Source organism: Cryptotermes secundus, unplaced genomic scaffold (assembly GCF_002891405.2).
Source record: "Cryptotermes secundus unplaced genomic scaffold, Csec_1.0 scaffold227, whole genome shotgun sequence".
Classification (NCBI taxonomy): Eukaryota; Metazoa; Arthropoda; class Insecta; order Blattodea; family Kalotermitidae; genus Cryptotermes; species Cryptotermes secundus.
Window position 1 is genome coordinate 80212 of NW_019731977.1, and position 11321 is coordinate 91532.

The following is an 11321-nucleotide window of genomic DNA, read 5'->3' on the forward strand; positions in this document are numbered from 1 at the left end:
ATGCAATTATTCGTCGTTCGACGTGAACCTTTGTCCTGTCTCCATTTCCTACTATTCATTACATAATTCTACACTATCATAATACTTATCCCTTAAGATATTTTACCCCTAAAGTTATGCATATTGAAAGCCTACATATAGTTATCACAAAATCCATGGTCGCCACTATGAACAACAAATATGCGTGCTCTGCGCACTACCACTAATCATAACACACTATAACGACGGCCATGTTGCCAGACTAGCATCCTAGGCAACTACTTGTTACATAATTTCTGTCATTCTACCCTAAGGGCTCACCGGCACACTGGAGTTTGCTTTCAACATTTTACCACAACACTTTTCTCAACAACAATATAGTTTAACAGCATGGCTTATATGAGTAAAGAGACTTACTTATGATAAGAGACGCAGGCTAGATTCCACCACTCCTAAGACCCATCTCGAACAAAGCCTCCGGCTGACAACTGAATATTATGTTTTTGATCAGATCCCTAAGTCTCCGGAATTCAGCAATTTATATCATTAATTTGCTGACTCTACGGTTGACGAAAGAGGGAGGTTAACTCCTCCTTTCGTCCTAAATTTCGGGGTGGAATGTTTCCATTGGCTACCCTTTGGCTGTGGGTGGGCCCGTGGTACTTCATCGCTGCGTATTTGATAATATTATTATACTCCAGTGGCCCAGTTAGCGGAGCTTCTTACTTATGCGATTACGCATAAATGCTGATCATCAACATTCTTAACCTAGTTCCTTAGTCTATGTGTTGTCATCTTTGCTCGATTGCTGTAAAACACTTTTCGCAAGTCTCGAAACATTTAGGCAATGCATTTTGATTTCTAGTCTCAAAATTGCGACGCAACATTCAGAGAAGGGACAAACAAACAATGTACTACGCTTCTCTCTCTCTGTCTCTGTCTATGGCTCTACGGCCCTTTGGACCTTGACCGCTTTTTCAGTTTCTTAATCCTATACACAGTCAGTAGGACTCCTTGGACAGGGGATCAGACCGTCGCAAGGCCGTTACCTACACACAGAACAACACAAATACAGAATAAACGCGCACAGACATCCATGACTTTAGTGGGATTCGAAACCACGATCAGAGTGATCGAGGGGAGAAAACGGTTCATGCCTTAGACCGCCCGGCCTCTGTGATCGACTTATATTACCATGGCTGGGTCTTCCAAATAGTGTCCTCTCTTGAAATCTTCCGAAAAAATTATTTGTATTTATTTCCCATTTCATCCACGCGTCACGTACCCCATACTTCTCAATAAACAGTCGTATAATGTTGTGACATGCCTTCAGGGATAGCAGAATCAGAAGATACGTCCATTTGCTAGACTACAGTAACCTGAACACGCTGAGGTGTTTGTCACAGTCGCTCTAATCAACTTGTAAACTTTGGTGTGGCCAGGGTTTTTGAAATCCTTACATATCGCCCTTAACCAGTGTTACAATATTGGTGAATCTGCTCTAGCTCGTAGGAGTAAGGTTAGGTGGCCTTCGGCCCACCTATAAATCGGAGTATTATTGTCATCGCTGAGTTATGCAACTGTCCCGGGTTCCTTCTAGCTCACACACCGCCCGAAATATTGTTGTCAGTATTGACACTTCCCTGTTACGTTCGGTTTTGGTGAGTAAACCGAAGCTGCCGGCAGGGTCAAGTCTGCCACCTACAAGTCAAGTTCTTCGCTGACCCTACATCTAATTATGGAATACTAGGGGCATTAAGTCCCAAAAAATACTAATTTATAAATTACTTGGAAGCCAATAACGTACAAGTAGTACGAATTAGTGAGACCCACTTACAACCTCCCATATAATTTAAGTTTTCAAACCATAAACATACTCGTATGGGTCTGAGAGTCTAAATCAACGGGGTTTGCGGAACGACCATTCTAATACCACAAGATTTGAAGCAATCTGAAATTCTCCTTCCTCGCTTGCAACACGTGGAAGCTACAGATATACAACTCAACATTAATAAGGAATCCATAATTTTAATTTCGATCTACAACCATCCAGGAAGAACTGCAGAAAGAGACTTCCACCTCCTCATTGGAACTGGGCACTGAGTAGTACTCACAGGTGGCCTCAACGCCAAGCACGTGACATGGCGCCCTAGGCAGAATAATGCAGCAGAGGAATCTCTTCTAAATGATTAATACAAAAGTAATTACATAATTTCCGCTTTGTCTCAACCTATGCATTTTCCAGACAGAAATCCGGCGGGGGCGGAAATCCTAGACTTTGCTATCGTCAGTAACGTACTCCCAAGTTACTCAGTAAGCACCCTAGGCAGCCTCACCACATTCGATCACAGCCCCGTTTTACTGACTATGCGTGGTCCATTAGAAGTGGACGAAAGTGAAACTGACTGGGAACTTTTCAAAATTACTTAGTAAAAATCTCAATATTCGGTGCTTAGAGGGAAACTGCTCAATGAGCGAGATTGATGTAGCCGTTGAGTACCTTACAGACACCCTCAACAGAGCCACTCATTGTACCATACCGCTGAAAAGGAGAACTTTCAGATCAATACAGATTGCTCATTCAAAAAAGGAACGCGTTTCGGAAGCAGTGGCAAAGAACCCACGACATTTCTCTTCGTCCTCTCATTAAATCTTTAAAAGAGCTAATAGATTCGGCAATCAAAGAACAATTATCGAACGCCTGGCAGAAAACTTTGCACCAACAACACGAGAGACACCTGGAGGAAAATTAAAAGCGTTACAAACACTAATCCTAATATCCCACCCTTTTCCATTAATGGGAAACTGTTATCTCAATTCAGGGGAAATTAAAGTCCTTTGCGGATAACTTAGAATAAATTTTCACTATCAATTCGGATGTTGATCATACCTTTACAGAGCACTGAACAGGTAGTGAACAGTTCCCGTGAACAGCCACAGAGAGACGTGGTAAGGGCTACAAATCATTTTGAAATTGCTTGGATTTTCCGTAACCTCAAACCACGCATAGCAGATGGGCCTGACGGGATACAGATTATAATACTTCAACACCTGCCGCTGCTAGTTCTCAAGTTTATTTCCAAACTATTTAATAGATCACTTGACCTAAATTATTTTTGTATACAATAGAAAAAAAACTAAAATTATTATGCTTCGGAAACCAGGTAAAGAACACACGTTCTCACTGAATTATAAACCAGTAAGCCTACTAAATTCTTTATCTAAACTTCTTCAGAGAATTAGTTTGAAAAGACTATACTTCCAACTTCAGGAGCTGAGAGTTATTAGAAACGACAAATACAGTTTCAAAAGAAGCCACTCCACAACAAGTGCATTGTTAAAAAACGTAGAGCGCATTGCTCCCGATTTCAACAAGAAAGCTACAGTAACATTACCACTACGTGTAGATATTAAATGAGCATTCGAAAAAGTCTGGACCACAAGGATAATTGCTAAATTTATTATGGCCAAAATCCCGCCTCACTTAATACATATAATACACAACTATCTCCAGAATCGAACCTTTTCTGTAATGCACCGAAATTCAATTCTTATTCAAGCCCAAGCCCCATTCAGGCTAGAGTACCTCAGGGAAGCTTATTCGGACCCATACTATTCAATCTTTATATCCTGTCAATTGAAATAACTCTAACATAGCCATTTCGGTCTGTGCTGATGACACGAATATTAATGTTCGGTCAGGTATCACAGATATAGAAGTTAGGAACTTAGTCTTTTAGAGCCGGTCACGGTAGCCGAGCGGTCTAAGGCATGCACTGCCTTCGCTCGCTCGGAAGCCGAGATCGTGGGTTCGAATCCCACTCAGGGCATGGATGTTTGTGTGCGTTTTTCTGTGTTTGTGTACAGGTAGAGGCCTTGCGACGAGCTGATCACTCGCCCAAGGAATCCTACCGGATTTGTAAGATCTAGAAAAATTGAAGTGAACGGAGTTCATGGAGGTAGGCCTAGGCCCACTGGGGCTGTAGTGCCAAGGTAAAAAAATAGGTCTTTTAGAATCGTAATTCCGGACATGGAGAATAAGGATTAATGGAAAAAAATGCACGATTACGCTGTTTCCCAAAGGACTCCGCCACTATCGCGCAGTACGCATCGAGTAAAGATTTTTTTAACGAAAACACAGATTGGGCTAAAGAACCGTAGTATCTTGGCGTTACACTTGATTAAAACTAACATGCAGGACCCACATATCCTGCATTTTGCGCAAAGTTAATTACAGACCGTAGCAACTGTTATAAGATAAAGTTGTCTCTGTGCTTAACCAATTAAACACTACGTCATGAAGGCTTTTGAGGGAGTGAATGTATAGATTCACATTTTCTTGACCTTGGCACTAATTGGTGAGTGGTCAGCTTCAGCCCTGGCCGCTTTACTCCCAGAGAAGAAACCCCTGGTACCCATTGGATAGGAGATTTGTGAACCCCAGACCCGGTCTGTATGATGTGGAAGAGAAAATTCTTGACCCTATCTTTACTCGAACTCCACTCCTTTGATCATCCAGTCAGTCGCTATACCGACTTTGCTATCATGGAATATTTTAATGTAGGAACTGTAATTTTAAATATTATTCAGAACAAATTCATGTTTTAAAGGAATAATAATGTGTTGTTATTGTTGATGTTATTATTATTACGGAATAAATTTTCAGAGGTACGCTTGCAGTAACAGAATAAATTTATAGATATACTGAATGTGTAACGCGGCTTGCTGAAGGCCTGTGCATGACACATATGTCTGAACTATCTCACAAGAAAACAAATGTTCAGTTTCGTTTTTTAACTACTCGTGATATGTTTCGGGTTCCATTTAAATAACTAAAATATATAGAGAGATAAATAATCCTTACATTGCCCTTTATATGTATTTCGTTGGCAATTTTTTATAAATAATTTTGCACAACGAAACTCCATTAGGAAATTGTGTAGAAATATGGGAACCGAGCCATAACCGTAAGTACAAGGCACTGAACTTTACTTATGATCTCGTAGTAACGCACTAGACAGACGTGATTTTCAATTGGGCTTTTCAACTAATAACATTTATGGTGTTTAATCGCCAATTGCGAAGTGTTAGAGGTCGTGGCTTGTATTTATGATATGAATTTATGTTCTCTATGTTACAAGCTCTCTGGCATTGAACGAGAAGCTTCAAAATCTCAAATATAAAGCTTACCACTGGATATCTTGAGGCAATCTTACACATTTCCCATTCTCACACCTTCACTAAAATCCATAACAATCTTATTCATACAACTCCTCTTCTGTCTCTTCCAAATTTCCCTTTTCCGAGAGATCTCAGCGTATTTTAAGTTTCTCTTGTCTTCGCAGTTGTCGTAAAGACCGAGCCCTTCATAGGCTCCCACATTTCACTATCTTCACAATTTAGATATATTCTTGTTGCTCCCCCTGAAACATAGAGCATCCGCGAAACGCTTTGTTTCACTTCACTTTCTTAATCCTAAGGCAATCGGTAGGACTCCTTGGACGGAGGTAGCAGCCCGTCGCAAGACCGTTACCTACAGAGGACAAGACAAACACAGAATAAACACATACACTTACTAAACATAATAAACACATACACTTACTAAACATCCATGCCTTTTGATCGATTCGAACCCATGATTCCTACCTCCGACCGAGTGAAGACAGTATATCGCTACAGTGACCGGCTATCCTAACAATGGTAGACACAAATGTCCTGTATGCCTCAACATTTCCCTTGGTATGTGATTCCCTGAATTGGCCACATAATTCACGTTCTCTTTAAAATGAGAAGAAAATCTATATTTGAATTCCTAGCCATACATATTACACAAATGTGATCAAATAGAAGAGGATGAAACGGTCGGGACAAGTATTGCGCATGCGTTTAGTTATTTTTGTTATTAATGTTATATTTTAGCGTCCTGTTGCACTGATTTAAGTCCATGATTTATTTCACCGTCTTTTAGTGCATACACTCATCTACCTCACTCCTTTCTCCCGCACTACTTGTTTCGGCACAAAAGTGCCATCTTCAGGTGCTTATTCGATTAACGTTAAACTAGTTCACTGCATGCCTTGTCTTCATATTAAAATAATTAAAATATATATTTATCATATACACTGATAAATATTAAAAATATAAGCACCTGAAGATGGCACTTTTGTGCCGAAACATGTAGTGCGGGAGAAAGGAGTGAGGTAGATATTTTTGTTATATTTAACGACGCTCTGAGCACATGCAACCTTATAGCGTTGAATGTTAAGATGATGAATAAAGAATTGAAAAAGTTGCGGGCGGCTATGGACTAATTTGAAATGTTACTAAGAATTTTCCTGGAGGGAGAAGCTCGGATTCCTGAGTCATAACAGTCGATATCTGACCTCCTCTGAGGTCTAGTGGTCAGAGTTCCTGGTTACAGATCCAGAGGTCCAGCGTTCGATTCCCGGCGCTACAAGATTTTTTCTGAGAAGTAGTGGGTCTGGAACGGGGTCCACTCAGCCTCATGAGGATAATTGAGGAGCTATTTCAAGGAAATAGCGGCTTCGGATTTGTTGCGCTGATCACGTGACACCCTCTATCCGCTAAAGTTGGCACTAACTTCGGCGACAAGCGGAGGTAACCCGGTCGGTATAGTTCGCTTGCGGACTCAAGTCACGGATTATCTTTTGATAGTCGGTATCTCAGCCTAGTTTCGAACTTCCAAACACATGTCAAATTGTTACTTCCTGAACCGAACTTCTAGATTATCAAGAATGGGAGATATGACATATATATAATTTCGATTGGAAAATCTCGATAAAGGAGACAACTTGCGAGATCTAGGCTGACATAATCGCGATGTCTATTAAAATGACCATAAATAAGTATGGTATAGACCGCATTCAACTGGCTCACTATAAGGTTCAATTACCAACATGTGATGACTCCTTGGGTTCCATAAAAGCGGAGAATTTCATGACGAACTGAGCAACTATTAGCTTCTGAATAAGAACTCGCCGTCTGTGTCACTCGCGAGAACATGAACAATTTTGGATGTGAGAAATTTTTCTGCTGCATTTTAATTCTGAGTGTAATGACTGGATAGCGAAACTGGTCGGGCCTTTATCTTGCTACGAAGTTAGACAGACAGACCGGTTTCGAGCCGCTTTCTTGTTGCAACACGTGGGTAGATTCCTCTCCTTGTGAACATGACACTTTAAGAACAGACAATAGACGCGATATTACGACATTCTGTCTTGTAACTCCTACCTTCCACAATGGCCTGAGTTGGGCGGCGCCTGAGAAAGCGCTGTTTCACCTCATGGGCCAGCCAGACAGATATAAATATGTGCTTCCGGTCGTGAAAACCTCTTACAAAAACGAGCATGCATACATTAACAGCGAATACATAAATAATTGTGTAAATACATATGTCTGCATAGTATGCTGTTTACTTATGGAAGGAAATGAAGAAGAACAAACCAAAACCTGATTCAGGAGGAAATTAAGGGGAGATTGACTCGGGTAATGCTTGCTACCATTCAGTCCATAACCTTTTGTCTTCTCGTCTGCTGTCAAAAAACATAAAAATTTGAATATAAAAACTATAATTTTACCTGTGGTTCTGTATTTGTGTGAAACTTGATCTCTGGCATTAAGGGAGGAACATAGACTGAGGGCGTTTGAGAACAGGGTGTTGAGGTGAATATTTGAACCGAAGAGGGCTGAAGTGATAGGAATTTGGAGAAAACTGCATGAGGAGGAGCTTCATAACTTGTACTCTTCTCCAGGTATAATTAGAATGATCAAGTCAAGGAGGATGAGGTGGGCAGGGCATGTGGCACGAATGGGAGAGAGGAGGAATGCATATAGGATATTGGTGGGAAAACCGGAAGGAAGGGGACCACTGGGAAGACCAAGGCGTAGGTGAGTGGACAATTATAAAATGGATCTTAGAGAGATAGAATGGGATGGTATGGATTGGATTGATCTGACTCAGGATATGGACCAGTGGAGAGCTCTTGTGAACCATCGGGTTCCATAAAATGCTGGGAAATTCTTGAGTAGCTGCAGATTTGGCTTCTCCTCAAGAAGGGCTCAGCTCCATACGTAAGTAAGTAAGTAAGGAAGGCAGGAAGGAAGTGAAGAAGGAGCATCAACGCGCATATCTCTAGGACAATCTGTTGTCAGGTGTCATGAATTACTCAACGCAAATAAATAAACAATCATCAGCCGTCAGGTCTTTTGTCTTCCTGGTGTGCTCCGATTCACGCCTGGTTTATGAACTCTTTCAGTAGAACATAGACTCAAAATAATATCAATGACTACTTTCAAAATTAAAGTTTCACCATTAGGAAGTGGCTCTGAATATACTTTCTACCGGGGGCACGCAGTAACGTCGTTAGTTGAGGCATTATGCTACAAGCCGGAAGGTCGCGGGTACAAGTCCCAGTGCGGTCATTGGAATTTTTTTAGTTGACCTAAGCCTTCCAGCCGCATTATGGGTCTGGCGTCGACTCAGCCTCTAACAGAAATGAGTACCAGGAATATTCTTGGAATGTTCTTGAGAGTAATGGGCGGCCGGCGCGTAAGGCTGACAACCTCACCGCTATCTTTGAGCCGATTGTCTAAGAAATATGGGAACCTCAACACCTCACAACCCTATGGGCCTCCACGACCTGTTACAGGGATACCTTTACTTTTTTTTTTTTTTGCTTGCTTTCTACCGGACCCAAACTTTCTAAGAATCCTGTACATATCTTTCACAATATTGTTGTGCCATGGTCATTAAGGGGTATGATTTATATTTAACGAGGAGGCGAAGTTGTGCCAGATTTATTAGTAGAAACTAAATATACATTTTGTAAAAAAGAAATGAACATATTAGGTGAACCACCGGAAACGGGAGGTCAGAGCCCCAGCTGCCACCTCACATCCCTTTTCAGTTGACTATTTATTAAATTGTGTTTACTAATCGGTTGAACGGCACAGATTGAAGTCACGCTTTCGCACGACAGTTCATCGGCCAGTAGGAACCTTCCGACTTTAGGATTTCGAGTGAGCAGAATTTTCACGAATTGCGAGAATGTTGAATTTTGGGGTCTGGAGGTAGAAGCCGTTTTGGGGCATTCTGACTGCAGCAATCACTCACAGTAGACGGACTCGGGAGGTCGTGTCGTAAAGCCTATGTGAAGGAGTTTCAAGATGACGTCCCGGCCATCTTCATTCTGTGACTTGTTTGGTCACGTGAGTAATTTGCCTGTGTTCGGTCCACTGATTGATTGTTAGCATATGAAATTTGGTTCATTCTCTTTTAGAGCATATGACGTTTGGTTCACATATAAATTGTTAAAACATAAAATCTGGCTTATTCATTGAATGTTAGAATACAAAAATTATTTAATTGATCGTTAGAATATTGCAACAAATTTGATCAACGCGTTGCCAGGCAACAGCTCTCTAAACACAATCCAACATGCAACAATAGATGAGGCTGTTTTCTATGTCGTCCGCGCCAAACAGCAATGGAAAAACGTGTTTATGCAATCTGTTTCTAAGCAACGGCTTCTTCACGTCGTCCAGATTCGCTCTGAGACCCATCCAGCCTCCTATCCGATGGGTACCGGGAGTAAAGCTGTCGGGGAGTGACGCTGACCACTCACATCCAGCTAGTGCCAAGGTCAAGAAAATATAGATCTATATATTCACTTCACCATATGCCTTCTTGGTCAGTCACGGTAGCCGAGCGGTCTAAGACATGCAATGTCTTCGCTCGCTTGGAAACCGGGATCCTGGGTTCGAATCCCACTCAGGGCATGGATGTTTAGTTTGTGTGTGTGCGTTTTTCTGTGTTTGTATACAAGTAGAGACCTTGCGACGAGCTGATCACCCGCCCAAGGAGTCCTACCGAATGTGTAAGATCTAGAAAAACCGAAGTGAACGGAGAAGTTCATGGAGGTAGGCCTAGGACCACTGGGGCTGAAGTGCCAAGAAAAAAAAATGCTTTCTTGACGTAGTGCTTAATTAGTTAAGCACAGGGACAACTTTAAATTACTTCTTCCTAAAGTAGATCTGTTCCCATCATTTATTATAACGGCGAAAAGGGTATGTGTCCTTTCGTCCCAGTGCGATTTATTCGTCATGTATTCTGTTAGGTATATCACCCTGCATACAAAATTTGAAATATTTGAAATCTGAAATTTCAGAATTTCTGAAATATTTCAGAATTTCTGAAGACCGCCGCTTGTCGGTACGTTGAAATGGGCTTGTCTTTTTGGTCGAATGGAGCAACAACAAACTGCAAAAGAAATCTTAATGCCAAACCAGAGGGCAGAAGAAAAAGAGGAATGCATACCACGTAAACTGAGATAGAAAGCTGTAGTAGACAGTAATGTTGAAGCTCTGGGGGAAAGATACTGGAAAAACAACCAGAAATACACAAACCTTGGAGAATTTTCTGAGGAAAGCTATGGCTCAAGAAGGGCCCTTTGCCAATGAGGAGGAGGAGGAGCAGGGGGGTGATGATGATGATGATGATGATGAACTGAACTATACATTTAAGTATGGCTATCAAACAGAATATATTCATGTTGCCATTGCAGTGTGTATTTTCGATATTTCGAAGAAGAGCCTGGAATTTCGTATATAAAATAAACGGTTTAGTTAAATCATTTGACGAAAAGACTTTCACCCTCTCACTCACTGTTTCTCAAAATTTCGAATTTTCGAACCCCCTAGCAACACATTTTACACCCATAGACCCCTCATTCTGGACGTCAACTGGATGTTCTATTTTGTGTTGAAATCAAAATCCTAGTTTCTGGTCCTCTTTAATGTAGAATTCTATCTCAACTTGGCACATGGCGAACCAGTTGCTTCTACAGACGGGGCTAAACTTTGACAATGCCGTTCCACTGTGTCTGTAACCTGTGTTCCTGAGTGTGTAGTTCCACTGCTTACAGAAGCAATTGCTAGAGCCTTGCAAAATGGCCGTTGTGAAATGAGCAAATTGGACTAACTAGTAGCAACGAAACTACCAAACGTTGCTAACAGAAATGTTACGTGCCCTGGGCCCCGCGGTCAAGGGAGACCAAATTACAGCAATTCCGTTTGCAAACATCATGCAGAGATTAAATTGTACAGCAAGAGTTCTAGAAGAAAATCATGACGCCTACTTCTCCTCAGATACTTCAACCGATATATTGAGGATAAAAAATTATAAATTAATAGTTACTCAACTTAATGGTCCATTTCTGTGCATAGCTTTAATTATCTAAGATTCTCACAAAGTTAAATACGCTACACATACAACGTCGCAATTCTTGCGTATTTTAACTGATAAGAATATTTCATGGGTAAAC